At 36.5% G+C, this 26,245-nt stretch overlaps 1 long non-coding RNA gene across 2 annotated transcripts in view; it reads right to left on the bottom strand.

Annotated features, from left to right (window-relative positions):
* Nucleotides 1–26,245, bottom strand: part of LOC140650351 (uncharacterized) — a 90,329-nt gene that overhangs the window by 7,853 nt on the left and 56,231 nt on the right. The gene's annotated exons all lie outside the window — the stretch shown is intronic.

Genomic DNA, 26,245 nt, shown 5'->3' with positions numbered 1-26,245 from the left:
TGTAAACCTCCCATATCCTTTTTGGGAAACAGCAAAGTAGGAACAGCTGTCCTGGGAAGAAACATCGACTCCACTTTCTTGACTCTTGTACCTTCTCCTGTCTTGCAAACTGATGCTCGTGAAATTGGTGTAGGTTAGGATGCATCTGTCTTCATGTTGTCAAGCAATCTCTAAAGGAGAATGTTCTGGAGGCACCCACTTAGCAGAGACATTTTCAGCCATATGAATGTGGCAAAAACGTTGTCAGTGAACAATGTATAGGTACAAGGCCTCTATTCTGATTTTTCTGCCTTTTACAGCAACGGAAAACTTCAGATAGAGGAAAGTGAATCTTTTTCTTCACAAGCAGGAAAACCTCAAGGTAATACATCAAGAGATAAATTTCATGGAGTTTCTGTCTTCTCACTAAGAATTCTATACAAGGGTTACTTTGGCTTTGTAACTCTGCCTGGTCTAATTAAGACCTGTCTGTGTTAAGTTCACCAACAAAGATCTGTTATTTGTAAAACCCACATGCTTTTATTTTCTACACTTATGCGGTTTTCTATTTCTCTGCTTTTAACTTCTCTTAGGAACAATGAGATCCAAAATCTGTATGGATTAAGTATTAAATCTTTATAGAAGCAGATGTTACATGTGTTCTGACTGCATGAATTATCAGGTTCAAGGCTCTTAAAGAGACTGGCTTGCTTGCCTACAAACATTATGTGACTTAATAAAATGTCTTTTATATATTATCAGACTTGTGTGTTTGGAGTTGGGCTGTGCTGCATTACATCTGAAAGGCCTGAATAAATCAGAAAGCAAACTGGAGCTGGTATTAAATTCTAGGAGCAAGAACATCTACATTAAAGTCAATGTAACTACTAAGAGGGCATTGCACTATCATGTCAAACAGTACAGTTTTACTCACTGTGATTTACAGAGCTTTTTTTAGGACTGTGAGGCCAAATTCTATGCAGAGGTGAATTGATACTACTGACTTCAGAGGAGTTCTGCCTGCCGTTACCATCACACAGTGTGTTTCTTAATTAGGAATACAATACATTATAAAAGTATAGAAATAATGATAGAGTTTCTCAAGCTTTCTATTACAAAAATATTCTGTAAAGCTATCGCAAGAAGTTTTCCATGAATCAAATAGTGTATCAAGAAGGAGAAGGTAATGGAATATATTGAAATGCTGAGTCCACTCATGTTGGAATTACTGCATCATAAGAAAGGATTATTTTATAGCATGAATCCAAATCCTGTAGAATGCATTTGGAAAACATTCCAGGTTACTGAAGCTTAGCTATTCATGTGAGAAAGGAAGGGTGAGCCAGCATCTTCCTACCACAGTACAATACAGAGACTACTCCACTGAAATTCTCTTGTGCTGAAAGTACCTGATATTAGAAGACTACAGGAAAAAGGTTTCTTAAGGTCTATTTACAAACTGCTTCAGATATTAATCATTCTTTCATAGCTCTATTGCAGATTTAAAATAGATTTATTGCAAGCAGTTGCTGGGTGACTGTCAGAGACAGAACAATTCACTTCAGGAAGCAGAGAGGTTATGGAAAAATCTATGGACACTTTAAGTAGTGTTTCACCTGCCCAGGACTCAACTTGAGCATCCAGAAGTTAAATGTTCAAGTCTGAGCTAGGTATCATGTGTGTCTTTTGTGGTCAATGGAGAGAAAAAAGACAACTTCAAAAAGGGAATGTTTCTGACCTGACATGTTTGAATTGGTCTGTAAGATACCCATTTCCCTCTACAGACTATAAAAGGAGACTACTGTAACTTAGACTTCATGTGTTCAGCTATAGGCAATCACAGCTAGATGAGATGAATCCCACTTACTTAGACTGGAAGCTTTACTTACAGATTTATGGAACTTAGGTGTCACTTTTTTTTCCTTTTTTTTTTTTTTCCTCCTCATCCATGCACTCAAAAGTCCCTCCCAGTTTTGAATTAAGATATGAGGAGAGCTCCTGAGATCTGTGTAACTGTTCCCATAGTCTTAGCCTAAGAAACAGCTTCTTTAAAACATGTTCCTAAATATTTTACAATGTTCTTAAATGTCTGGAATATATAACTCACGTGAGATGTAGCACTGAAATCCTGCAATTAAGGTTGGAGGAGGGTACTCATTTCTTTTTCTCTTGTCTCTTGGTTAGTAGTGATTCCTGCACACATTAAACAAACATCTCTGACTTCATTGTTCTTTGATCAGGTTGGAAAATTGCAAAACTGCTTTTGAAATTGCTGTAGTTTGTTTCTAGTCACTCTAGAAGAGATGTACAGGGACTCTAAAATTGGCAATATGTCTTGTGGATCCTATGAAGAGCTGAGAAGCAGATACTGGTCTGATATGCTCTTAAGTTTTAGGGAATTCAACATGTTGATGGAGTGCAGAATTAGATTCAATGCTTCTAAATACAGATTGGCCATTGCCCCTTGCGTAGCACTGGATAAATCATCTCCATTATCCCATCACCACATTGGAGAAAGGAAAATATCACTATTGAATTTTTTCCTTACAAGGCTGTTTTGGCAATTTGATAATTCTTATAGTACACTTGAACATTAATTGTTATATGAAAGTGTTAAATAGCACCTAGATATAAATTCAGTTGTGGCTCATAATAGCTTAGCTGAGAAAAGGATTTCTTAGTTTTTCTTCTCTTTATCCAACTGCTGCGGCTTTTCGTTCTTGTACTTGGAATTAAGGCTTTGGACTACATGATTGCATAGGATTTATTAAGATGTTTAATGATGGGCATCTGATAGACTTTTTGTTGTTGTTATTAACAGGCCAACTAGAGTGTTTAGATTGAGGACTATTCAAAGTCTCTGACTATGGGAAAAGAGTAATTATGTGCAAAGAGGTTTTAGAGAAAGGTTCAGCATGCAAAAAAAAATATTTTCATACTACTAAACTTTTCCAAGTAGAGGAGACTGATATTTGTATTACCTCATTTCAAAGGTACTACAAGTTTTTCTGAGCAGCTTGGCATATGCCTAATAATTACTGTAAAACTACAAGGAAATCACCCATTCCAGTTTGCTTAGATAAGGTTTCTTTGAACTGCCTTCCAACACTGGACTCCATTCATAACACATTTCATTCTAACAGAGTTTCCACTGTCTGCTGTAGAGGGGTAGTTTGCATAAGTTTTATGAAGCACAGCATATGGAATTACACATGCTATTTGTAACAACCAGTACATAAATTACATACATTTTAGCAAAGACCTTTATCCTCAGTCATATAATGAGATGTGTGTTTTCAACAAGATGATGTTTTCAACAGGAGCAGTTTCCTTCTGATTTTTTAATCAATATTGACAATGTTTTAAAATATTTTCTGAGGCTTATTGTATAGCTATGCTTTGCAGTCCAACAGCTTATCAGTTCTTCTAATATTCGTGTTCAAAAATTGGAAAAATTAAGCAGCTTTCTACTTAAAATCCCAAGTCGATTACTGCAGGTGTCTAACAGGCACAAAAAAGGAGGTGCTTACCACCTTTTTCATTCCTGGAAGAAAAAAGGTTTAGTTTTCAAAAGTAATGGAAACTAAATTACAATAAAGGTTTAGAATCAGAGCTGGATCAATTAATTTGTCAAGTAGAAAAATGTATGTCTCCCTCTCCTTCATAAGAAATTAACTCTATCTTTGCAAATTAAGAAAAGAGCTTTTCAATACAAAATAACATTCATAGCGTGCAAACTAAACCACACGTACTTTCAGTCAGGTATGAATGCCATTGTGTTTCAAAGAGAACAATATTGCATACCTGTTTATGTGCTAGCTCCAAACAATAAATTATCTAACAATTCTGGTTATTCTATTAAAAAAAAATTATAATCAGTGCATATAAATATGCTTCTATTCATGTTTCATATTGTGATTGGTTTTACTTTCTAATTTGGAAGAAATGGCAAAATTGCAGTGATCAAATAGTGAAATACCACTTTCCTGATCAGTCAGTTGAAAATATTCCTGTGATAATGACAGATTCCCCAAGTACAAGGTGAGCTAACTTAGAAGTCCATTCTATCAACCATGGATAGAAGTGAAACTACTTCTGTTTTGATGGAAAAATCTCAGAATAATTATTAAGCAATGAGATTCAAAAGAATCTGCAAAAACAAGGGGATTGGGCAATGGTCTGCATCTTCTTAATAAGACAATATTTGCATTTAGCAAGTTCTAGAAACCCCACGTAAATTTAATTTAATGCTGTGAAATGAGTTGAAAAAAATAAACCATTTTTGTTATACTTTCTTACAATATCAGCTGGCTTCCTCTTCGAATGTGTGGAATCACTTAACGTGAAAGAAGTGAAATAGGAAGCACTAAGCTTCAACCAAGTGTTCTCCATTAAGTGTTTTTTGAACCTGCACTTACTTTTAGTTACTGTTTGGAATATGAAAATTAGACTGAGTACATTTTTCTCCTCTGCCAAGACCAGCCGTCAGGAACCAGCTAAGATGACCCAGTTCCCAAGTAGCTTTGTGCCAGCAGAGGAATTGTTTTTATTTATAGAGCTTTCAGTTTTCCCGGTGGGACCTGAAAGGGTTTTGAGAGGAATGATGCAGAAGCTGAATACCCGAGTACAAGATAAGGAGTGATAACTTTTTGTCCTTTATAGTCAACAAATCAAAAAAAGAGGCATCTCTCAGTTCCCCTAAAAACTAACTCATTCCTAGAGGAATGGAGTGGGTCAAACGGCAAAAGTGTTTGTTTTGAAGACATCATATACTTCCAATTGGTGTTGACTACTTTTCTGTACAGTAGATTTCTAAAACCCCAAATGAGCAAAATCCATCCTTCACAGAGAAGAAAAAAGTTCCCACAAAGTTTGGATATATAGTGCAAAGTGAATTTTCACTCCCTGTAACATTCCTTTATTCCATTTGGCTTGTCATGTGATAGAGCAGAAGAAACTAAGTCCTTTATCTAGCTTATCTGTGTAGACATAAATATTTGCACATTCAGAAGTTGTCTTGGTTGGAAAAACACGAGCATCTTTTTTTACTATTAATATTATTACTTTTTTAGAAAGCTTGGATCAGCTGTACACACAGGAATTACCTTTGTAACATTTCCTGGAAAAGACTTCCTCAAATGGAAATTACTGTTTCATGTCTCATCCCAGGGCTCTTGGTGTCTCATCACTCTGTGCCAGTGCATCTACAAGCTGATCCCAAGTGGTTCTCAAACTATGAGGAGCTCAAGCATGCCCAAGCACTATGGGATATTTCAAAAAATTTACCTGATAAAGTTGAAATATGTGTTGGCATGAAGCATAGCTCTCTTCCAGATGCCACGTGCTTGTGGCAAAGGATGAAAACACTAGTTTTTCATATTATAGAATCACAGAATCATAGAAGCATTTAGGTTGGAAAAGACCTTTAAGATCATCAAGTCCAAAACATTAACCTAATACTACCAAGTCCACCACTAAACCATGTCCCTAAACACCACATCTACATGTCTTTTAAATACCTCCAGGGATGGTGAATCAACCACTTCCCTGGGCAGCCTGTTCCAATGCTTGACAACCCTTTCCGTGAAGTAAAATTTCCTAATATCCAATCTAAACCTCCCCTGGCACAACTTGAGGCCATTTCCTCTTGTCCTATCTCTTGTTACTTGGAAGAAGAGACCACCACCCACCTCACTACAACCTTCTTGCAGGTAGTTGTAGAGAGCGATAAGGTCTCCCCTCAGCCTCCTTTCCTCCAGGCTAAACAACCCCAGTTCCCTCATAACATTTGTGCTCTAGACCCTTCACCAGCTTCGTTGCCATTCTTTGGACATGCTCCAGTACCCCAGTGTCTTTCTTGGAGTGAGGGGCCCGAAACTGAACACAGGATTTGAGGTGCGGCCTCACCAGTGCCAAGTACAGGGGGACAATCACTTTCCTAGTCCTCCTGGCCACACTATTTTTGATACAAGCCAGGATGCTGTCAGCTTTCTTGGCCACCTGGGCACACTGCTGGCTCACATTCATCTGGCTGTCAACCAACACTCCCAGGTCCTTTTCCACCAGGCAGCTTTCCAGCCACTCTTCCCCAAGCCTGTAGCATTGCATGGGGTTGTTGTGACCCAAGTGCAGGACCTTGCACTTGGCCTTGTTGAGTCTCATACAGTTGGCCTCAGACCATTGATCCAGCCTGTCCAGATCCCTCTGCAGAGCCTTCCTACCCTCAAGCAGATCAACACTCCCACCCGATTTGGTGTCATGTGCAAACTTACTGAGGGTGTACTTGAGCCCCTCATCCAGATCATTGATAAAGATATTAAACAGAACTGGCTCCAGTACTGAGCCCTGGGGAACACCACTTGTGACCGGCCGCCAACTGGTTTTAACTCCATTCACCACAACTCTTTGGGCCTGGCCACCCAGACAGTTTTTAACCCAGCAAAGCATACGCCCGTCCAAGCGACCAGCAGCCATTTTTATCAAGAGAATGCTGTGGGAAACCATGTCAAAGGCTTTACTAAAGCCTAGGTAGACAACATCCACAGCCTTTCCCTCATCCACTAAGTGGGTCACCTTGTCATAGAAGGAGATCAGGTTAGTCAGGCAGGACCTGCCTTTCATAGACCCATGCTGACTGGGCCTGATCACCTGGTTGTCCTGTACATGCCATGTGATGGCACTCAAGATGATCTGCTCCATCAGCTTCCCTGGCACCGAGGTCAGACTGACAGGCCTGTAGTTCCCCATATCCTCTTTCAGGCCCTACTTGTAGATGGGCGTCACACTTGCTAACCTCCAGTCAACTGGGACCTCCCCGGTGAGCCAGGACTGCTGGTAAAGGATTGAAAGTGGCTTAGTGAGCACTTCCCCCATCTCCCTCAGTACCCAGTATACGTCAGTAATCATAGGTGAGACCATTAGTGTTATGAAAACAGTTACTTAAGCACTTTGAGAAAAAGGCGAGAAACATTAGCATGAGGTAGAGGGCTGGTAAGTAAGTAAGTGGTAAGTAAAACAGTAAGTAACAATAACTTATTACAGAGATAACCCGAGAGATAAGTAAAAATAGAGAAAAACATAAGAAAGGAGAGAATTTATTTAATGGTAAGTGAGCATCATAAGTAAACAAAACAGGGTGAGAATAAAAAAAATGACAGAATATCCTATGCCTCAAACATATACTATTTTGATATATGTTATTCAATTTTGCTTCATTTTACAAAGATTTTCTGGGGATTTCAAACTAGACCAACCTTACATATTTTAAAGAGTACGTGTTCATTGCTAAGGACACTATGGCATTCTATGTAATTCTAAATGCTATGAGAAGAATGGTTTCTCCTGGGTTTGGAAGGTTATGATTGATACCAAATTTCCCCTTTCAACTGTTTCAATCAAATGATTCAGTTTTTTCACAAAGTTTCCTGAGGTTCAGAAAACTAATATGAAAAGTAATAATCAATTACAGTTATTAAGTTTTGTTTGTCTGATTTCATTGCTGTGAAATTTATATGTTTCTTTAGCAAGCATTAAAGCCAGAAGGGGAAGAAGGTAGGCCAGACCTGAAAAACTTTGAAAATTCCAAGTTTGTTAATGTGTCATAAAAAAAACCCAAACCATGAATGTAATGTACTTGATGCATGCAGAAATGTGCCATGGTTTTCTCAAACTTGAAGCCGAAACCATTGCTGAAATAGTCACCATCACCCTTGTTAGTGTGTGGATACTCCATTTTTTGCTTTCCTTATATAACTAAGCCAAAATTGAGCTCAAGCAGTTAATGTTATTGTAAACTGGGGACAGCCTGAACTTTAGGACATTAAAAATAAGGGCATATGGCTTTTAGAAACACTAGATGCTTTATTATTCATTCTCTTTAATATTTTAGTAAAGATTTTAAGCTGACTCTTAGATTTAAGATTTCTTACAGATATCGGATTGCAGGCACAGTGGAAAGCAAAACAATCATTGGGTGTTATCTATTAAGAAGAATTCAAATGGCAACTGTTAACAATCTGTAACACCAGGGTAGTTGTGAGCTTTTCTCTGTGTCATAAAAGGCCCTCAAAGTTACCATAAAGCTTCATTCACTTTCAGTGTGATAGGTTACACATGTGATGGTTTATTTTACAAGCAAAATCTGCATGTAAGCTGTAAAGTGCTTGAATGCTTGGATTACAAAATAGAAAAATAAACAACTGTAATTAAGGGATCAAGCATTCCAATATTGCTCCCATTATATCATGTGACTTTATTTTCCTAAAAGCACTTCAGAGAAAAATTCTGCCAAATTAAGAACTTTAATCTCTTCTGAGATGATCGATGAAATGTGGATATTCTAGTTAGAGAAAGTACCATTAACATATTGACTATAGAAAGTGTTTTCTGGGAAATCTTTCCTGAGTCGGTTGTGAGCTTAAATAAAAATGTAGCTATTGAAATCACCTGTCTAGTTTAATTATTCATTATTTCATTTTCTAAAGGAAATTAAAAATCTTTCATAGTTCTCTTCATCTGAAAGCATATTGTATGCATTGAATTTTAGCCTGAGAGAGCTATTACAAATTAAAATAAGTACATTTTTGAAGCTTTTGTATGTTTTGAAAGCACCTATGAAGTTTGGGACTATAGAGAATAACATTCTTCTTAAGTTTATACTACATTGTATACTGATTGTGAATTTCATGCAGATCTTGTTAGACATGCTATTTTCAACATTAAAAATGTTTAATCGATTATACCATGAAACAGTATTGTACAGTGGTATTGCAAAGAAGTCTACAAAAGGTGCTTCAAACTGTTTGATTTCTAAATCAAACTCTAATTCTGAATGCAGATACCTGGTTAAAGTTTAACTAAGCAAAGTCTGCAGTACTGGAACAACTGGAATCTATCAGTGATGTATTCAAGTACACAGATTTTCACCAGTTATTCATTGTTACCTCTCTTTCTTAGAGATTTCTTTTTTTAAATGCTTTGTGAATGTTAAGTTTTGGAATGTTAAATTTTCAGAAATGTAATAGATTATTCTACTTTGTATTGATAAGTTTTAAAAAATTCTATCACACAAATTATTTTTTCACAAAACCCTACTAGGCTGTGTAAGTTTTTCCTAAATGATATTTTTTTGTTTTTGTCTGACCTCAGAAGGGCCTTTATTTTATATATTTTGTTATTATTAATCAAAGAATGGAACATCAAGCTTTAGTGAAAAAATAAATTTGGTATTTTGGACTAAATCTGGCTATTTAATCAAAGCAACCCACTGAGATGCAGGAATGCATAAAAATTAAGGACAAGAAATGAGAAGGAAAACCACATGTACAAAAACCCCAAAATTACACACTATTCTTCCCCTGTTTTGCTATCTGCTTGGCAAGGCAAAATTATCTGTCTTGTCCTAAAAGCACAATATCTTTAATGACCACAGTGGTTGGATGCAGAATTTTGCAGATCATCAACAGAAAACTTACTACCTAGGTGGCCAAAATACCTGTCCAAGAAAAAGCTTCATATTGATTTTGAGGGAATAGTGCCACCTACTGAGACAATATCTTCCATTTCTGTAGTGCTTGAGAGTTCCCATAAATACAGATTTAATCCAGCGTTGTGAACTTGAAAAATCTTCCACTCCTTAATCTTTGAACATTATTCTTATGTTCCTAACCAGGGTTTTTTCATTAAATTTATTCTAGCAGATTTTAAATTAAAGGCTAAACTTCTTGAATGTAGCCTATCTGCTAATGGGTTTGTGCACTCTAGCACATGAGGCTCAGAGCCTATATGGTATTACAAATGTTGTTGGAATACAAGTAATGAAGAACATGGCTCAAGGCTCTTAGATAAGGAAAGGAGTCCACTCTTTCCAGATGAATTTTATTGGCAAACCTCAAGATTTTCACAAATAAGTAAGCTAGGGGATTTGTTATAGCTTAAGTTAAAATAAAATGTATCCTATGCATAGCAGTGATATTTAGGTCAATGCAATGTTTAAGTTGTTTTCTTACTAGGCTCCCAAGAGACAACAGATGATCCAAGTAAAACAGAAATACAGGAGGTTTGTCTCATTTTAGAATATTTTATTTCACAGCCTTAATTATATGCCTTGAAGTCATAAAATGACCTATGTCTTTGCTATAAGTTCAGTTAAGAAGCCTATAAATCAATAAAAAAGCATCCAAAGTAAATGGATTAGAAAATAAACATTGTTCTTAAGATGGACATTTTTATCAAAACAATCCACAGCCAATTCAGGGCAAGATACGTGATGACAAAGAGAATCAGTCTATTCTTCAGTTATCCCATCAATTTAGGAGAAAGACAAAGACCCAGTGAGAATGCAGCTATGGGGTTTGCATCCTTAAAAAATTATGGAGGCATCAGTAGTTAAGGTTACATTCTGATTTACACAGAAAGGAGGGTTGAAATCCTCCCTTTACATTTTAGTGACTGAATTTGGTCTCTAAAATCATCATAATAACTCTTAATAGAACAATTTTTAAAAACTCTTTAGTGAAATCTTTAGTAACAAATCTTGTAGAGAAACATATTTGAATGTTCTCATTTTTCATTATTCTCATAGCTTTTTAAGTTTCTGTTAAGTGTACAGCCATTTTCCATTAGTCTTTCTATTCCATTTGCAGGAGGGAAAGTTGAGAATAATTCTAATGAAGTTAAGACATCTCAGTGTGTCAAATCCTGAGATTACTGGGCCGAAGAGCTCTCGATCTGCAGCTTTCAATCATAGTTCTGATATTTTGTTAATCCATCTATTTCTTAAGGTGTCAAAATACGTGTTCAGTTAAAACATAACCTCTGATTAATGACTGTGGTATTTGAGTTATAATTTGCTTCCACATTTGCTACAGTTAATGATGGATGAAGAAGGCCAGTGGGGGAAAACTCTTGCGTAAGATCTGCCTCTATCAGTAAGGAATGCAAATCAGAACTCAGAACAAATTGGAATGCTCACTTGATTTTCAAAATTAATTTTCTGAAGGGTAGGAGAAAAAAAATCAAAATAGAAAACATTTTTGTGGAATGAAAAGTGAAAAAAATAATAATTTTGTAATATTGCTTCATTTTGGACCAATTAACCATTAATTTACATCTGTTCACTTTATTGCAGTGCTGAATGGAAACTAGTTCTGTCATTTACTTTCGTAGGGGAGTCTGGTTTTTATGTAGAATATTGGTCTTGGGAGAAGAGTTTTGCATTTGACTGAGTGAAACAGTAGATTAAACGAGCAGCATCATGCTCTAAATTACAGTTTGGCACTTTGGAATTCTTGGTTGAAAACTTATATGGAGTACAGTATTATAGACTGTGCTTTATTTCAGAATGAACAAGCAATGCATTACTTGGCAAGTAAGTTCCCAGATGTATAAGATACACCAATTTTGCATCCATAGGATTTTATATTTTAAAGTTATATGTACCATTACATTTTTATATAATGTTGTTATCCCTATCCTTTCATTAAGATTTGTCATGGGGCAAATCCAGAGATCATTTAAAAACAAACAAATCAGGAGATCTGGTTCAGCTAAATATTTCCCTTCAGATTTAAGAAGGTGAAACAGAGCAGAATTGAGCTCCCTACTCTAGGACCAGCAGAGAGCTTATACTCAACATTCATTGTTCAGTTGAAGCCTATGTTTAAGGATAAACAGAAATAATACAACTAAAGCCTCTACTTTAAACTGAGCATGCACTTACATGTCTTAAGTCAGGAACACTCCAGAAGTTCATACTGGTTTTGTAGATGGATCAGAGGAAAAATGGACACATAATAGTTATGGTGAGGATATAGAAAAAGCAAAAGTGTATACTGCACATGAAAAAGTCTGACAATGGCCCTGGAAAATCCATGCCTGACAGGCAAAGCCGTTGTGATCAATGAAAAAATATGTAGAATTTAAAGGTAGTCTGCCAACAAAACATTAAAGTAGCTCCAGGCACATTAATGCACTAATTTGAATAACAAAATCTCTTACATTCTCCATGCATGTAAAATCATCTGCAAAGAGTTTATGCATTAAAATGATGGTTCAGGCTCAACCAAGAAGATATTTAGGAAAAGCAGGAATGGCATTTTGTATGAGAAAATCTGTAAGAGTGTTTTTGTTCAGATGGAATGTAATACTTTGTCTAACCTATCCTGTGTTTGGGAGACAATATATTGCCTTTTAGGGAAGAGGGCTTGAAGAGAATAGATCTCTCCCTCCTCTAACTGCTGTGATAATGTCATTTTAAATCAACACAGTAAATAAAACACATGCACATATACAAGCACACTTACTCATATGCATCAAAACCAGAAAAAAAATCCTCCCTAGAGCCTAAGCTGCAGCATTATTCAAAACGTTGATTATGTGATAGACACTATAACCTTTAGGGAATGTAAAAAGATTAAGACCAGGAAAAGAAGCTTTTAAAAAGGAATGAAGGAACTTGAAGGTGTCGTGTAAATGAAATCAAATATTGAATATAGGTACAGATTAATTTCAGGCCTTCTGAGTCTGAATCTAAGAATAATGATTATCTATTCAGCACAGAGATTTATGTCTCAAAACTCTCTCAAAACCATGAGAAATGTCACCACCAATTTAATAAAATGTATTTTTCTTTCTTTTGTTAAAATGTATGTTTCAAGCACACATACATTGCTGACTGTGTTACAAAAAACATCTTCATCAAAACTTCTTCCTGCACATACTTTTATTCCTGCCAATTTACATCTTTCCAACAGTTCCCTGGTCTATCATATAGATAGAGCATCACCAAGATAGTTCTCTTTAGTATTAAGGTAATTTTCCTCCTAGATTCAGCAGTAGCTCTTAGAAAATGTACTAGGAAAAAGATTATGAAATTTTTCTTTCATAAAATGGAATGGAATGGAATGGAATGGAATGGAATGGAATGGAATGGAGTGGAGTGGAAGAAAAGAAAAGAAAAAAAAAAGAAAAGAGAAAAGAGAAAAGAGAAAAGAGAAGAGAAGAGAAGAGAAGAGAAGAGAAGAGAAGAGAAGAGAAGAGAAGAGAAGAAAAGAAAAGAAAAGAAAAGAAAAGAAAAGAAAAGAAAAGAAAAGAAAAGAAAAGAAAAGAAAAGAAAAGAAAAGAAAAGAAAAGAAAAGAAAAGAAAAGAAAAGAAAAGAAAAGAAAAGAAAAGAAAAGGAAAGGAAAAAATGATCCTGCTTTTCTTAACTAATATGTAAGATAAAACCCAATATCACTATTCAACTGAGTGAGGACTAAAACTTTCCCATCAGAATTAGAATTTTTAAAAAGGTACACTCTAGAGACTCTTGTCTAAAGGGGGAAAAACAATAAATATGAGTGTTAAGTATGCTAGTATGAACACTGTCTAGCTTGTGTTCCTGTAAGACCCTCACTTGATATTGGAGAGAGGAGTCTATTATATGGCAAAATAAAGCAGATTTTATTACAGGCTTTACAAAAAAATCAAGTGTTTAAGGAGTGGGGATTTTAGTAGCCACAAGCAAAAAAAAAAAAAATCATCCTGAGTCAGTCATTCCCATTTGAAATGGATGGCCCTGGTGTCATTTTTCAAATGCCACTGGCCTGGCAAGGGAACAGTACCCTGCAGACTCCTACAGCTCATTCCCAGAAGTGTACTCTTGTGAAGTTCTCATTCTTTTGGGATAATTTAGCACAGCTATAATTTATTATAAAATTTCTCATACTTATCAAATCCTCATAAAACTATAATGATAGAGTTTACAGTTTGTACCTAAACCCCCCCCCCACAAAATTTATAAAGCTACTGGTTTTTATCATAGTATATTTAGATTGGTTTAAGTCAAGTTTTTTCCCAGCTCTGGTTGTGACCAACAACGTGGGTAGTCTATTCAACAGAGGCACTTTATTTTTACTTGACCAGAGGGAAGATGAAAAATAAGGATCTTGTTCTACACTAGAATTTCTAAAGTTATGTTATGTTGATAGTATTTGGTAAACCACATTATACAAGTCTTGTATTTCTACTGTGATTGCATGAGTAGAAATCTGGGTTCTAATGGACATATTTGCATGCTTTTTTCAATTTCAGTTTCTACAATTATTGTCTAGTATCTCTGTTTCTAAACTTTTCTTAAAAAAATTTCCACCTCCCCCCAAAAAAGACAAAAGGAGCATTAAACAGTTGCAGGAAGTTGACTGGAAATTCATAGAAAAAAAATAAAAACCAAGAAATTCAGTGCAGAAGGAGAACTGGAATGCTGCCATTATGCCATGATCTTTACCCCATCTATACACTGTGTATGTCCTGCTCTACTTAATATAAAAGATTGTGGTACAAATAAATCAGGATTCACTGTACCGAAGTCACAATTGCAGCAATTTCTATCAGCTAAGAATTATTAGTCCAACGTGAACGTTTTCAAGGCATGAAATGAGTTATATTGTTCAATACAATAGCAGAGAAGAAATTTAATAGGACAGAAATTTCGTTCCTTCTGCCATGCACTCTTAACTCCCACTCACAAGTAGTGTTGCTTCATGCCAGAGAAGCACTCCTTTTCAGACATATGGTATGTTCCAGTTCCTACTGAAGCCTGTTGGATTTGATGGGAATTAGGTGACGTTCTTAAAATGGGTTCTGAACGGACAGCAAAGAGCATAGATCAGCTCTTTATGAACAAGTTTCATTGTAGTCTGGCACTTCTGAGCTAACACTTCTCCCACTGCCTTCTCTCCGAGAGTCCAATGACAAGTTGACCATCTGTCTATAAAGAAGAAAGCTTTGATATGTTTGAACAGCTCAGCTTTTACTCAGCTTGGAAGCTTTCTGCACATTAGTGTGAAATGCTCTTAGAAAACCTACCATGACAGTTTTATGAATTGAGTCCATTGTAAATTTAAACTTTGAAACAGAATTTATGGACTATGCTTAATGCTTAAAAAGGGAGTCAGCTGGGGCAGGTATCTTGGAAAGTATCTATGGTTCATGAATAGTGAGTGCCAAAGTGAGCCAAATTTTGCTTTGCACTTCAGAGAATGATTTTGTCATAAAAAGAAAATAAAAGGAAGAAAAGAAACCAAGCCAGTATAAACTACAGATAATACACTTTCATGCATCAAAATATGCCCAAGAAATTAAAGCAACAACAAAAATCAGAAAAAAACATTGCTTTCTTACTTCTAGAGCAACTTTTAGAGTTCATTCTCTGTTTTAATTTTCTAGGAAGCTTAAAGAGCTAGAAGTTTATTTTGAACTATGCATGCAACAGGCATTACTTTGTCCTAACAGTGAAAAAGAATCTGGGGATGAGGATTTCCTGTCTTTGTGGTTCAGCCAGAGATTTTCAGAGTCTCTGAAGCCACCATGTGTGGCTAGGTTTTGCTTTGGACTTTTAGGCTTATTAACCCCATCCACCAAAAATTTAATTCTAGAAACAAACCTGATTGACAGCAGATGTTAATGGCATCTCAAAGCTTTTTTATACCTTAACTACTCCTTCTCTGCCTTCTTTAGTTGTCTGATCCAAGAGCTTTCCTGTTTTAACTACAGATTTTTCAACTGAGCTTCAGTCCACACTTTCCTCTCTTAACTCTTCTCTCCTTCATCCCTGAGGCCTTTCACACATTTCAACTTCCTTTCCATTTCTTTCCAGCTGGCAAAATAATCCCCTTCCTCCACTCAGCTACTACACACCAAACCGTCAAACCATTGTGTAATTGGCTATCCCCAGTATATCCTTTTTGTGGGGGTATTTTGCCTATTTTTGCTGTCATATGACTTGTGGTTTATATTTTGAACACTTACTGACACAGGCTAGCTAAGAAAGGTGGTTTGGCAGAGTCAAGAGAACTAGTTTTGATTAGTAGCTCTGCATTACAGAATTTTATTTTATACAGTCTTTGATCTAAGTATTTGATATGATTTATTCTGTGTTCATAGTAAAATGGTGGCATATCCACAGAGTACAATGCATTACCTGCAAGAGGTGACTAAAGTGTCCCTGAGTTAGGTAGCTTCATCTTCTCTCATTCTCTGGGAATACTGTTTTTCTCAAACTATTTCACTTTGCTGCTTTTCATACTAACACATCCATTCTGGGACCTAGAACAGGTCATCACAGGAACAAAAGGAGCACAGAGCCATTCTCCCAGGGGCATTTATGGGATATAATGAAGGAAAGAAAATTTTGTATTTGTGCTCCAGTTTACTCTGGATCTGCTCTATTGTTACACTAACTCCAGAAAATGTTTTTATGTTCCAGATTATTTTAGTATAGAGGAGACATCACTGTTTAAGTAAACATTTCCTGTATTTTCTCTAGTTAAGTATTTTTACAATACACTGGGCTTACTTAATACTTCCTACATCAGAAACTTTAACATTCCTCAAGCTATCATATTGCTTTCATCTTAGCTTTTCCCTCAGCTGCACATATTTCATTACCTTGATAACCTGTCATACTTCATTATATATATAGACCTAGATTGTCTTTCTGAAGATGTTCTCTCAATTATCTTCAAGTTTTATAGTGAACTGCTCTAATCTCAAACTCTAATACCAGTTTTGGAAGCAGTAGTTTGAGGAAAGTAGGGAAAAGTGTTTATTAAAAGTATAATTTCCCATATAAACCCAAATTGTTGAAAGTAAACTAATTCTTCAGCTGCGTGAAAATAAGAACACTCATCTTTTACTTTGTATTTAATGTTCAGCAAATAATATATTGAAAAAAACACTTAACAAAAGAAACAAAGAGAATTTATTTTAATTTTGTGTGTAGAGGAATGCCTTGTCTATTCTCCTGGTGGTGAAGTGGAGGGAACGCATAACACTGAAGGCTGATACAGCATAAAAGCCTGAATTTTGTATCTACTTAAATCATTTATTTCTACCATCAACAATAAAGGGATTGGAGCCAGGCCATGAATGATCAGCGCTAGTCCCAAAATGAACGTGCATCTCAGTGTCCTCTGGTATGAGATTCTGGAATGTTTTCAGGGTCTAGCAGTACGGTAACTAGATGTGCCACTTAGTAAATGAAATTAGTAACTTAAATCTGCCATAGTACAAAGAAACCAATGAAGTTAAATAAATGCTGAATTTGAACCCTTTCCTCAAAACACAAACATTATTTGATTGTAACATTTGCACTAAGCAAGTGTTTTTTGAGTCACTTCAGTGTAGGATTTCTTTCACTATTAACCTTTAATCATATTAAAAAAAAACCTAAGAAATTTAGAACAATTTTACAAAATGTACAAGTAACATAGTTATGACCACTGCTTTCTTTTCCTAAATATATACACTTTGTTTTATTCCTTTTTCTTTTTTGGTAGTCCCAAACATCAGAAATAGGAAATTCTTTGCATAAGAGTTTTAAAGATACCAGCCATTGTCATTTGTTGAAAATGAGAGTGAAACCAGGTGAATAGCACCCTGACCTTCAAAGTACTGATCCACACAAAGCATCCTATATTTTAAAATCCAATAAGAAACTTTATCAGGAAATGAGCTTGTAGAATTGCCTTTCAATTGCAAAGATCAAGGTCTGAATTTCAGTCTACGGACAAGCTTTATTAGCTATAGCTGCTCCTTATTTCCTATATATTTCCTGTCCTAGAACAGAGGCTTTCAGACCCATGACTTGCTGCTTGCTCCCTGTGTGAAGCTTTCTCTAATAAATTCATGTATATTTTTTTGCTCAGATTCATCTTGTGGTTTAGATAAGTTTATGTCTCTCTCTCTGAAGCCACCACCGTACAGGTAAGGATCACCTTTAACTTAGTGAAGGAATAAGAAATCTTTCTTTTTCTTCAATTTTAGAGATTGTAATCGAAGCTTGAAAGAGACTGTGAAAACAGGTTTTGAATGTAAAGGTAAGCTTCTCACTGGAAAGCATGTGATCAGTTAATTTATCATTCTGTTTGAATTTATCTGGCCACTGGAGAAGCTAGGAAGCACTCAAAAGAAAAAAAAATCTTGCTTGAGTAAGTCATTCAGGCTGAGATCTGAAAATATTCTCATGATTTTTTTTAGCAAGAACAAAGCTATATACAAATGAAACTGAAAAAGGTCTGGTTCAATCAAACACACAGTACCGCTTCTGGAGAGAATGTTGTCTATGATTTCCATGGCTCCTGAGCTGGTCATATCTTCAACTTGAACTGGGCTCAAAAGCAGAATGGTGATTGATAAGATAAACTATGATTCATAAGCCATTCAGCTGTGGGAAAATATTCTTAAATTCCTGTGTGCTACCTTCCCATCAGATGGTCTTTGCCTTCTAACAATATTAGGTGCAGCAAAGGAACAAGGTCAATTAAACTACAACAAGCTTTCTTGTAACTTTTCCAAAAGTTTATTTGAAAAGGAAAATAACTTTATTCTAACATTTCTAAAGCCATTCAAGCCAGGAAATCATGACCAAAAATGCAAATGATTATACTCCTAATTTAGTTTTATCTAATGAAATTATGTTAGCTCTTCATCCTTCTTTGCAGCAGAGTACTATTTTTCAACCCTGCTCAGATACTGGCATCACCTGGAATTTCCATTACTCCTTTTACTTTAATCATCGGGAATATAATCTGATGCTGCAATCATCCACTGCCTTATTCTACTGGAATTGTTTGTGTATTTCTTGATTGTTGTAAGTGGTAAGACCGCACACAAAGTGAAAGCAGACTAAGGACACATTACAGAAAAAAAAAAAAAAAAAAAGAAAGAAAAAAGAAAGGAAAGAAAATATAACCCTATTCCATATGCTTATCATGTGGTTTGGGCTGAACAGTGCACAATGTAGCTTTATCTCATAAATTAAGCCTATCTTAAGCTGGCAAATTCTATAACCCTGAACATGAAAAGACCGGTGGCAGCAATCCGGTTTCAAATATTTCCATTCAGATCCTTAGGCAAATGTGTGTGCTTTGGATTTTGAGCTGGGAATCTTAAACTTTCTCAATAGATTCCCAACACTTTCTTGTTTCAGTCAGCCTGAAAACTGTCTCTGAGAATTTAACTTACAGATGTGTTCATTAATCAGCTCAACCACCAGTGTTTAAACATCTGTAAACTCTGCAGAAGTATGGCATCCCTAAAGTTTTCTTTCCCAGCCCCTGAAAAAGTAATATTTAAACAAGCAGCAACTGTCGTTTGCAATGTAAACCAATAGCTAAGCAACAGGAAGGCTAAAATCTCTACTCTTATTGAATGCTGATTAGACAAGCCTTGAGAAAATACTCTCCTGTTTGGATTTTTTTTTTTTTCTTTTTCTTTTTTTTCCTTCTGAATGAAATGGAAATTTTTGACATTTGCAGTAATATTAGCAGACCTCAGCTCTTCCTGATTTTCCAGAAAATAAAGATTGTTCACTCATCTATGACATATATTACAGCTCTGCTTTAAAAAAATGCAATAGTTTACTTGGGTATTCCCTTATCTCTGTTAATGTCCCTCAGAAAATAAATCCCATAACCAATCAGTCCCTAAGGTGCCTTCAAGACATTTGCTCCTTTTACATGGTGTGCGCTGAACTTAAGCTACTTTGAGCATTAAGCTGGTGAAGACCACACTTTCATGTATTTAACAAAACTCGTATATAACGTATCTAACAAAACCAATTCTGTCACCTCTAGCAGTCTGGCTAAAATGAGAACTCAATAAACTTGCAATCACAAATTTAAATCAAACCTAGGGGTTTTTTTTGAAAGGTGAAAGCACATGCTTATTAATACCTTGGTTTCTTACTTTCATTTTATGATAATTCTGTCCGTTCACTTACTGAAAAAAAATTAAAGTTCCAAAAATGTCTGTAGCAGGAATTCTTTCTGAAACTTTTATCCAAACTAAAAGTCAAAAACAGTCTAAATGAGTTTTATTCAGATAATCACCAAAAAAACCTGTGCTTCCAAATTCCTCCTGTTTGTGGTTACCTGGGCCACGTGCATTTGTTTGCACTCTTCTTTGTCTAGCTGTTGTGATCCAGCTGCACAAGAAATTTATATTATTGTCAATTAGTAAATACAGCTGGCTCTGTGGCAGGTCTGAACTCACTTGGTGAATTTCATCTATGAGGGTAACTTAAGTATAAAATGTTTTGCTTCTGACAATACCATACAATATTTTTCAGGTCACAGAAGGAATGTGGGAAGGTTTATATATTGCTAGACAACAGAAGAAATGCTTTGGAGAGATCAACAGCAGGCACACTTGAGCTGATAATTCAAAACACAGGTTTTAAAATGTTGTTGTATACTATGCTGCAGGTCAGCAATACATATCAAAATATACCAGAGATGTGCTTTCATTTTACTACTTATCATGTGGTGACACCTCATCTTTCCAGCTCCTAAGAGCCTTTTGGACACTCTGTTTTCCTTTCCAAGGAATGGAGATAAGTTGACCTTTACAGGTGTCTAAGAAAAATCTAAGAAACTTGTAATGGTGGCTCAAGATAATGCTTCAAAAAAACTATTTTTATTTCATATTGTGCCCTTAAAAAAAGGCACAATCGTATGGCTATTTTTTAAAAGTTTGAATCAGACACTTAAATATAAATGAAAAAGGAAAGTTTTTTGGTGGGTTTTTTTGTTATTGTTGGTTATTTTGGAGGGGTTTTTTACTTCTTTGGAAACAGGGACAAACCCTCTAACTGTTATGAAGTCTGATTACATTTTTACATATATATTGGATCTGAGTCCTTACTAACATTTCTTGACATGGTTAAACACAGCAAGAGAAGCTTTGAGTCTATTTGTCCTTAATAGCTTTAGAGATTCTAGTTTTCATTTCATTAACTTCTGCTCTGCTGCATGACCTGACATTTTACTTCAAACTGTTGGGAAGGGGTCATCCATGTATACGCTTAATTTCATTAGATCATAACAGTTTTGAATTTTGTTTCTGGTCAGTTCTCTCACCTTGGATCAAAAGGACTTGCTTAGGTAAATGGACTATTCAAGTCAAGCAAGAAACTACCAGCCGGTTAATAGCCTTGTGCATGTGGAACTCTCTAAATCATCCTGTTAAAGGGAAGGGCCTGAAAATGCAAGAGTTAGTAACAGCTAAATTTTTAACAGCTACATAGATATGAACGAATGATGGCTCTTCTGAGGCTGAAGAGAGACTAAAGTAAGCATATCTCCCCTCCGAAGCAGGTTTTTAATCCAAAATGGCATTTTCATGAATCCCAACTGTTTATATACATAGTTACTGAACACTTGGTGGCTGATTTTTCTGAAAATGTTTTTCTTAAAATGGTGGCTTATGTGCCACCTACACTAGGCCAATTTCTGTTCTGAATTGCACTCTGCAACTGAGTCCATGCAACTGGAATTTGGTCCATGGCATTAATCAAGTAGTACGAAATGTTATTTTGTTTCTTTTTTCAGATTCTGACTTTGATTTTGGCTACCAAGCATGTCCACACTGATACATACTTTACTTAAAAGCACCGGAAGGAAAATATTTTTCATGATGTAGTGGACTCAACTATAGTGAAGATAAAACTCACTGTGAAGATGTTGAAAGGAATATATAGGAAATAATTGGGGGGACAGAGGCAGGGAAAGAGTATTTTTCACTGCCAGTAGTCTCAGATCAGATCCAGTCTCAGATCAGAAAAGATATAAAAAGTTTCTGAGAAAATAGCATACTCCTCACTTCTCTCATTGTTTGACTCTTTGAATAATCCAAACTGCTTCCTAATTTAAGGAGAGACATTTATCACTACATCAATTACTTTCTGTATAAAACTGTATCTGTCTACAAAGTCTTTCTTTTAATTTGTTAAGTTTTCCATCCTTCATCATAATTTATATACTTGAAAGAGAGATCATAAACAAAAAAAGCCTCTTAAGTTTCTAAAAAAAGGAGAAAAATAGAATCATTTCAGGTGATCCAAAGAGCATGAAGCTCTTTGTAGATTTTGTATTTACTATGTAATCAATGATAAGCCTTCTATCCTTGTGTCACTTGGATCCCCTACAGCATCAGTCCAACCCAACCAAATCTCTATACACTTTGGAAATCGTTCTGAGAAAATTTGTTAAAACTCCATTCTCAAGCCAAAAGTTAGATTTACACAAGTTTGTGGAACAACCCATTTGGGGATTGCATAAATTTGCCACAGCCTTATCTTTACCTTGTGAAAAGAAACCTCAATTCCTTTCCCTTCCTACAGCACAGTTATACTGACTTACACAGCTATGGATCAAAACAATTCCTTTCTTTTTATCTGAGCAAGCCTAGCACAGGACAGCCAGATATAAAATTGGAGTTAAATCTCCCGTCTGTCTGACTGGTTACTAGTTACCTTCACCAAGCTCTTGGTTTCTGTCTGCTCTCACTCTTTTCCTAAATGTTTCAATTAAAGCAATTTCACTTTGTTTTTCTTCTGACCATTCCAGTGTTGAATTCTACCCAGATTCTTCTCTGCACTGAAGTCTCCCCATACAGGTCGCATACAGCCAATAGAAGGAGAAAGGAAAGCACATAGAGTATGGGAACCCTGGAGATAGCTTTTCCCTCCTCAAAAAAAGTCAGAGGCAACAATGTCCTCCACGCATGAGGTCCAGTAAGCAGAGGCTTGTTTCTAAACTAATGACAGCCTGATCCTTCCTCTTACCTCTACAGCTCCTGTGGCAGCAGAGCTGAAGCTGCAGACAACCCATCTTTTTTTCTTTTTTTTCTTGTTTTGCCAGGTCGTTTTCCTGATCCAGCCAGTCTCTAGCTAGAACTGCCTTGGCTCACCACCCCACCGCACAGGTGCTAGTACTGGCACAAGGGAGGCAAATGGGGTAATTTCCCTTTGGTTGACTTTCATTAGCTTAAGACAGTTGTGACGTTGAAGCCCTGGGAACAGTACTGGTATGATACCACACTCAGGATGAATTCCCCCTGGTTTGCACACTAGTACAGAGAGTTCTGACTTTTGAGGTATTCCCTCCAGGATGTTGGATCTCCTTGAGCTCCTGCCTGCTGCTGCCAACGCTGCCGACGTGCAGTCAACATGGCAATGCAGCTGCTTTGCCCTACCCGGCTCTGGCTGGTGCCACTCTGCACTTTATCTGTTCTAATAATAATATACACATTGCGCTTACAGAAAAAAGAAAATAAATAATATTGGTCTGGTGTGAATAGTATGGACAGGATGGTATTATTGATTTGAGTATTCCTTATCCCTAGCTATCAGTCACTTTGAGACAATAAAATCTCAAAAACTATGTTTATTTGAAATAAAAGCATTGGAAACTCTGACTGGAAGGCTACAGATATACATGACAGAAAATAGGGTGCTAAGAGAGGATGGGTCTTTACAGTTATTTTACGTCCCTAGAAAATTCATTTGTCCAGAGAAAATCTGGATGAATGAGTGAGACAGAGAATGATTCTAACCCCATCACAATAAACTATTTTAGAAACTCACTTTGATTTCATGCTATCTTACAAGAAAATTTATCCCAAATAAGATTTTCAAAACTTATGCCTCAATCCAGAAGAAATAGGTTGTTCAAACAGAAATTATTTAAAAATCCTGCATTAAGAAAAAGAGTTCCAACTTACTGTATTAAGGGATAGCTTAGAAATGGCTTATCCATTTATTTAAAAATGTCAGAGAAAATAACATCTGGAGGAGGTAATAGTTGAAGAGAAATTTGAATGCACTTCTAAGCCAATATATAAGCATAAAATTTTAGTTCTGTATATTCTATAATAGACCATCCAGGCTATACACACACATGTACTCCTATAAAAATCTGTATATTTAGCCACTTATGCCATAAAACACATTTTAAAAATATATACAAGTCTCTAAAGTATTTGACAGTTAACTACAAGCTGTATTATGTCATCACAGAGCTTGAGGTCAATTGGAAATCTCCAGTACCTGCTTAGCTGGAAAAATCAGTCTCTTTCTGAGTTTTCTGCAGTTTTTAGCAATAGGCAGAAAAAACTGGCTTACTATCTGCAAGACTGCAGATGCAACCTAGGTGAAGATAAGACCCCATTCTTGAAGGAATTCCTACAACTTTTGCCACTTTCAGTAGCACTTGATAATCCTTACTACTAGCTCTGTGATTGCCAGAATATTTTAGCATCAATACTGGCAAGTATTTTGAAGCTCTCAGATACGGATGTGGCAATTTATCTGGAGCTTTGTAAATCTACAGTAGATTTCCTTGATTGCTGGACCAATTTTCACCTGAAAACTCAACTTTATTCATAGGTCTCATCATTTTTGCCTTAGCTGTTTGATTTGAAATAACTAAAATGTAGTTTAAAGCCACCTAATAAAGAAATATACATAAGAACTTGCTTACATTTGGTGTAAAAATGAGTGTCTGTGCATTCTGCAATTACAGAGGACTTCACAAACATGACGAGAAGTACTTGTACCTCTCTCTGAAAATACCACAACAGTAGACTTGCAGTAGTTCAGGATTCCCTGAATGTGGAAAGGAGGACCATGATGATTAGGCCATAAACACATCAGTTTATGCCTGGGGAGAAGACAAACAAGTGGCACATCTCTAGCAGGAGAATGAAGGAAATTCTAGGACGTGTAGTTTCCTCTCAGCTCTTAATTCACTTTCTTTAACTTTGAAACTACTTTTTAGCCTCTGTTTGCATCACTTACTCCTGGAGTGATCCTAACAAATATAATGAGATGGATAAGAATGACAGGGCAATTGAAAGCCCCAGTGCTTTGAAGTGACTGCCTCACAGCAGTAGAAGTCGTTTATGCTTGTCGTGAGGGTTTTTCTTTCACATATATATATATACACACATATATATACACACACACACACACACACACACCCTCTCTTGCTTTTGCCTAATTCTTGTTAAAAACCTGAGCAGGGGAAATAAGGAAGGGGAAATGTCTCATATAATCTCATTCAATTGTCCTTGGTGAGTGCCCCTTTTTTCCATAGACAACCTATGTGCTCCTGACTATTCAAGCATTACTGGACAGAGCTGCTTTTTGTATGTCTTTTACATTTATACAAACTGTAAGGGAACTTTATGCCAAGCACCTCTGGAACTATGTCCAGATTTCACTAATGGATCCTCAGTAACTTCTGCTTCTTGCAGCTCTTTTCCTTCCCTTGAATATGCTCTCTGTTACCCAGCTGCTTAACACTGCTGTTGATCACAAAAGATGTTTGAATCAGGCTTTGATGTACAACAGGTTGTTTATGCTCAGAAGCACATTTTGTGTATTCATCGTTATTTCCTCAGACTTATTTCCTCTCAGGCTTCCCTCATTCTTATTTCTTCCTCAGGCTGAATGCATTCTGTTACAGTGACCCCAGCACAACACCCCAGAGTAAAAAGTGTGGACATAGTATGGAGATCAGTAGCTCAGACAGATCTAACAGCCTGTGTTTGGGAGAAACCTGTGTTCCTCAACAAATAAAAATAGATACAGAAAACAGCTAACGCTTTCCAAGCCTGTGTCGCCTTCAGTTGGAAAACTTATCATGGCTAGATGATTTTGCTGCAGTTTCTAATGGTGTTAAGAACAGATGTGAATACTCAGCACTTACTCCTAATTTGTAATGTGGTAGTAGCTAGTACCCCATACAAAGGATTAGCTGTTGTACACACTCTGAGAGGCAGTTGTCTCTTCTTGGGATGTGGCAGAAAGCCCTACAAACTCCTCTGAAGTAGGATAACTGATACAAAGATACATGGGTGACTCGACCAATTTTCCAGCACAGCACATCAATTACAGCTAGTTGAGAAGCAGGACATTTATCTAAACCTGTGTCTATACTGCAGGCTGTACCTCAGCAGACTGACTCTGAGACCAACTTCATTTGTTTACACCTGCTTTGTGTTTCTCAGCACTGCAGGAGCACAGTTCAGGTACAGCCTGAAAAAGCTGGTAGCTACTGTTGTTAAAATTCCTCAGTTTGGAGGTGATTGTGTCACTTAGCCATCCACAGAAATTGGGGATGAAGTTTTTCTCTCATCAGATAGCAAGCACTCAGTCGTTTTTGGCACTCCCTCAGCAACAACTGCTCTCTCGCTCGCCCCAGCCCTCCCACGTGCCCCGCAGACTGCCGGGGGCTCGCCGCAGCCAGGAGTGCCAGCCTCCTGCCGCAGCCGCGCAGCGGAGCAAGGGGTCTGCTGCCCTTGAGCCATTCATCCAAAAAGCACTTCAAACCTTTCAACCCTAACGTAAACAGAATTCCTGTAAGGACTGAGGAGCCTTAAAGATACATATATTATATGCCTGACAGCACAAGATTCAAAATGAAAAAACATACTTCTTTTTTT

The sequence above is a fragment of the Ciconia boyciana genome, chromosome 1, assembly GCF_034638445.1.
Source record: "Ciconia boyciana chromosome 1, ASM3463844v1, whole genome shotgun sequence".
NCBI lineage: Eukaryota > Metazoa > Chordata > Aves > Ciconiiformes > Ciconiidae > Ciconia > Ciconia boyciana.
Note: the sequence above shows the minus strand (reverse complement) of the source record. Positions and strands in the feature narration are given on the sequence as shown.